Raw genomic sequence first — 5,791 nt, 5'->3', positions numbered from 1 at the left:
TCCTTACACCTTTTCCTTCAAATATGTCTATCCCATCATCAACTTTAACTTTCTTTTTATTTCTTAGTCTTATCTTGATTACTAGTTCCATTACTTCGGGGATTCTAACCTTACGATTTTCTCCTACCAGCACATTCTTCACCTTTTGTAACACTTGTAATTAACCATAGAAAATTCATTTTTGTAACCCCTTTCCCAACTTAACTATCAGAACATTATCATTCCCTACCAGCCTTAGTAGGAAATTGCTCATCCTGGATGGATAGGAGCTCCAGAAACTATAAGTTCCATCTGAACTAACACGGCTGTGGGAAATGTGTGTCATGCCTTAATTCTAAATAAGATACTTCACGTGTTTATTCTCCTTAATATAATCACATATACTGCCCACAACTTTCCAAACTTCAACATCAAATTACCCATTAGCACTAATTTCATCTATTGAAACTCATCCACAATTAGTATTTCCTCCAGCTCATAGTTTAAAACAGTTGCAAGCCTTAGTAGCTAACTCAATTTAACTCCTGTCATTACTCTGTTCGTCCTTTCATACTTAATACTAGGTATGCACTTACTGTCATTCTCATATCAGGAAATTATGTATGAATTTGTGCCTACCAAACTCTCAATAACTAGGTCTCCTTGACTCAGTTTCTGTTCCTTATATAACCTTCTAGAACCAAAAGCACAAGCTAAACTTGAAAAGAAAGAAAATATCCTCTTATATTCAACTACACCCGATTGTCCATATAATAATGTTTAACCTATGTTTCTTAGTTTTTCTCTTCAAATTTCATCATCTCCTAGCACAATTGTGCTCTACCTATAAGGTATCATCTGCATGAACCCTTTACCGTACCATTTTCCTTCTTGACATAATATTTTATAATTTATTAACTTTACTTATACTCGACCTATGATTCATATCTATCATCGTTTTTATTGTGCCCTTAACTTTTGTTGATTCCTGAAAGATTTCTCTCACTAATAAATTCTTCCAACACTAATTCCACCCTTATCTAGGGTCATTAACTTGATCCTTGAACTTTCTAGTGATTTATAACCATCCAGACTTGTCACTTTTCATTATACCCCTACTATTGTCCTGTCGTTATTGCTTCACTACAAAGTGATTCTATTGATCACACTAAAAATGTTTGCCTGACATTCATAACGAACCTCTAACTACCTTCTCACTATCTCAAAAGTCTAACCTAAAACCTATGTGTCATTATCTATCATTCTTTTCCTCTCATCATACCTATTTGATCCCTTAGACAGACTTTTATTCAACTTACTGCTTACTAACTTCTCTTTCTCTACCTATTTAGGTAGTCCGCAATACCATCGCACACCTTCTAACATTTACTCATTATTATTGTATTCCATACCTCCATCACTTTTCTCACTAATGTGGTCCCATTTTGGGTTTTCCATCCTTGTCATTCTCCTTGCCAAGAATAACACTTAGCCTATCCTATATCTTAACTTTGTTCCTTTTATTATACACTCTTTAGGTTGTCCTTTCATTTATTTCCTTTGTCTTACCCAAAATAGAACTTGACTATTCTATCCCTGGTTCCATTCTTCTTCCTAACATAATAGCTGTACTTGCTAACTATATCTTTCAGAGTTTCTATCGCGTTATCATATGTCTGTGCTACTCAGATTTGGTCCTTTGACCACTCTAGCTAGTACTTCCACTAGCATTTAGATTATATTGCATCTGCAATCAATTGTCCAAACTTTCATTCTGCACTTTCTTTATCCATTGGCCTTCTGTGATTTATCTTCACTAATTTATTACTCTTAACACTATTATAATTAGATTATACTATTGTTTTGAATAATTTGAAATTTGAAAGGAACTCAGCAAATTACAGTCATACTTTTATTGTATGATCTCTATTCTTATCCCTTAGCTTACATAATACCCTTACTACCTCGAGAACTAATTTTGCAGTAAATTTATTATTATTATTATTATTATTATTATTATTATTATTATTATTATTATTATTATTTTCCATGTTTACTCAACTAGCCAAAACTTAAGATTCCGGGCACCCAAACCTGTCATCCAATTCAAAGGATTTACATCCATCATGATCTGATTATATATGATTCCTATAATGGAATTTGTATCCTCTCCAGGATACCCGAGCCAACTACTCTCTACCACACTCTACAGTCCCATCTAGGACACTATTCCATAAGTCATCATTATCAATAATAACCTTTGATCCATTCTGAAAAGATAGGACTTTATCCTAACTTGCTGCAACAAAGGTACTACATCTACCACCTTGCCATAACCATGTCAAGTTAATGACTCTTTTATCATATCATAGCTCTATAAATCATCAATTCATAGTTTCGACCTTCTCTAGGTAGTAGAGTTGTACTTTATTCCATACTGATACACACAAGGTATACTATTCTCACTCTATAAGTGTCACCTTTACTTTGCAACTAGTCCGAAACCTCTGGTCTGATGGCAACTCTTGATGTAACTCTAGCTCATGCTGGGGTAACTGAGTCACTGACTCTAGTTATCACCCAACTGTGACCTTTCAATATTCTAATAGACTCTTAACCAGGAGTTCCCAACTCCTCTGCAAATATAGAACTCGCTCGCATAACTGCTTCAAAATGTAAGCCATCTCAAACACCCTCATTATGGAGCACCACGGGGATGCACGCACTCTACACAATAATCTCATGTCGATCAGTAATCTGCACTACAGAGCAGACATCGAGAACATTGTATAGTTACTACGATACGTCCTGTCAGACTAGGTCTCCTAATTTCTTATCTCTCCTGAATCTTCTATTATCACAAACTTATTCTGACAGGGTCATCTACTGATGACTGCCAGTAGTGGTATCCTCATCCTTATCTAGGGCAACTGTACTTTTAAGACTCACTTTTATGTACTCGTGCCTTACACGAAATGGGCACACCATTTAAACCCATACTGACAAAAATATAACATTTCTTGGAGTATGTATCCTCATGATAGACCTCACATGTCTACTAACTCTATTTCACATTTCTGTGTACTCCACGAAAATCAAGACACTAACTGAGGTAATCTTATATTTCCCGAGGTATAACGTAGAATCTAGAAACAAAGAATTACAGAAAAAGACGAAATGTAATCCTATACTGCATGTGACTCTAGTAGACTCTTCCCAACACTTAGATAATTTTTCCCTATGAATGGAGCCTAAGCTCGATACCACATTAGTAACGACCCAACCTATGGGCCTGACCAAGACTAGGACCTGGGCCAGCCTAAAGCCCCCGAGGCCCGTAGTAAGCCTAACTGTTCATTAACCCAACTCTAAGGCCTATTTGGGCCCAATTTCAAGAAACCAACCGGACAGAGTCCGGCCATAAAGTGGACCTTTCAATGGGGAGTTTTTGACTCACCCGACCTGTAAACAAAATATATCATCAATTGGGGAGCTCAGCTCACCCTCCACATACTCATATCAGCATAAAAATAAATGGGAGCTCAGCTCCCTCATCCAATCCATCAAACATGCATATAATTTTACAGGTCCACATGACAATTTATATTACAGACCCGAATCATTTAAATATTTCTAACACATGCGAAAATTCTAGGAGTAAATAAAATTACAAAACTATTGATAAACAACCTGCGAAGGAGAAAAGCAGGTTAACCACAATAAAATCCTCCTGTAGCCTGAAAAAAATATTGAACAGGAGTGAGCGTTCGACTCAGAGAGTAAAATATCAATTTTAACCATAATCTCTATAACTATCTAAAACTAATGCAACCTGTGGAATGAAATGCAACATCAGCAATAAATTCACATCATAGCATCAAAAAGGTAATTTGGAGCACTCACGCACCCTGTAGCATCAATCATAATATATGGGAGCTGATCCCCTATACAGCTCTCTTAAATCCAACCTGGTGCCAGCGAAGAACTCAGCTCGGACTTCCACTTAATAACCAAATCGAGGGTCCCAGCGAAGAACTCAAGCCGTGACTACCCCTCGAAGGATCGGGTCCCAGCGAAGAACTCAAGCCGTGACTACCCGTCCTATCCATAGTCCACACCACATCACACGCACGCCAACGCACGCACACTGCTCCAAATTACCGCAACAACATTCATGGCACTTTAACAGTTATCAATGCAACATAAATCGTGCCTAGAGTTTAACTACATAATTATATGCATATAAGTGATGCATGGGCATGCTGAACATATAATAATATCGAAATTACAATTAAAATTAATATTTTACTCACAGACTTGACGACAATCACTGTGGCGGCTGGGCGGAGGAAGAAGGCTGTCCCGGCTCACCTGACAATTTTATTACAATCATTTAATAAATTTGACTCAATACAAACAAAGAAAAAGACCAATACGTCCTAAGTCGTGCCGAAAATCCGGCAGAGTCTCCTCTATACCTAGGACCTACCTAACCTGCAAAAGGGCTCAAATAAGCTCTAAAAATTATAAAACTCTGTCCCGCAGTCCTTAGAAATATTAATAAGCTATCGCAAAAAGAATCGTAATTTTCTAAACTACCACGAATATTTTATGGATTTAAGCACTAGAAAATTACGAAAAAGCAAGGTTCGGGTTTACCTTTGCCGATTCCGACTTCGGGAACGCGCTCGGGATGCATGACAATGGTGGGGTAGCCAAAACCTCGATCCAATTCGGAGACTTTTCCGGTAGCTGGTCTGTCTGGCCGAAAATTCATAGATCCGGACAACTGTCGAATTTCCGCGAATTGAGGATACCTACACGAAGCCCAATAATAATATATAAAAAAAATCAGGGGTGTTACATTAATTTATATTAATTATTATAATAACAAAAAAACAAAATTAGTATGTGCTTAGAGATAAATATTTCGTCATAAAAAGTTATCAGTAACAATATAATATATAGTAGATTAGCTTTATAAAGGATTTAGTGATAAATTTTTATTACTAAAAAATTAGTGACGATAATATTTAAAAAGCTACTAAAATTATTAGCGACGAATTTCTATGACTAGCTATATGTTACTGTCTTTAATAAGTATTATTGGTAATAAATTATTTATTTATCATTATAAATATGTTTTTTTATATTTTAATAAATAATAGATAAATTAATAATATTTTATTTTTTATTTATATATTTCTTATTTGAGTAATTATTTTTTATAAAATTTTATATTTAATGGAAGTTAAGTATAAATAAGATTAAAAATTTTAAATTTATATAAATTTTAAAATTAATTTATATTATAAATATATAATTATAATTAATTTTAAAAATAAATAGTAATTTGAATAAACTCAATGTTTCCTCATTATACATACATATAGAGAGAGATAAACTAAATAATAGTGATAATGATAATAATAATAATAATAATAGCAGTGTTTTAAATAAATAAGACTGCGTGACATGAGATAATTGGTTAATTGATCAAATTTAAAACAGTAATGACAAACAGAATATATAAAATATTTTATTGTCCCTTTATTATAGTTTTATTATTTTACCATGGGATGGATTTTGAGCAGCGTTGCATAGTTGGGCAGCAGATAGGAGGTTGAAGTTAAATCTGAAATGGAGGCAAAGGCAGGTGAAGTCGCCATGTGCTTCCCAATCAGCAAAATAAATAATATGATTCCGAAGATTGTGACTTTTTTCGGTTTCCCCCAAAATTAGAATCATGATCATTAAAGTCTTAGGTTTAGTTAACTGCCAAGAATTGAGAAAAAGACATTGTCTTTTACTC

At 34.6% G+C, this 5,791-nt stretch overlaps 1 long non-coding RNA gene across 1 annotated transcript; it reads right to left on the bottom strand.

Annotated features, from left to right (window-relative positions):
• Positions 1-3,455: 3,455 nt before the first annotated feature.
• LOC131183358 (uncharacterized) lies at positions 3,456-4,823 on the bottom strand. Its single transcript, XR_009151475.1, has 2 exons — positions 4,639-4,823; positions 3,456-4,350 (listed from the first exon to the last, which is right to left on the bottom strand). It is a non-coding gene; the product is annotated as an uncharacterized LOC131183358 (long non-coding RNA).
• Between the last annotated feature and the right edge of the window lie 968 nt (positions 4,824-5,791).

This window comes from Hevea brasiliensis, chromosome 9, assembly GCF_030052815.1.
Source record: "Hevea brasiliensis isolate MT/VB/25A 57/8 chromosome 9, ASM3005281v1, whole genome shotgun sequence".
NCBI lineage: Eukaryota > Viridiplantae > Streptophyta > Magnoliopsida > Malpighiales > Euphorbiaceae > Hevea > Hevea brasiliensis.
The sequence above is the reverse complement of the archived record's forward strand: the minus strand, read 5'-3'. Positions and strand labels throughout refer to the sequence as shown.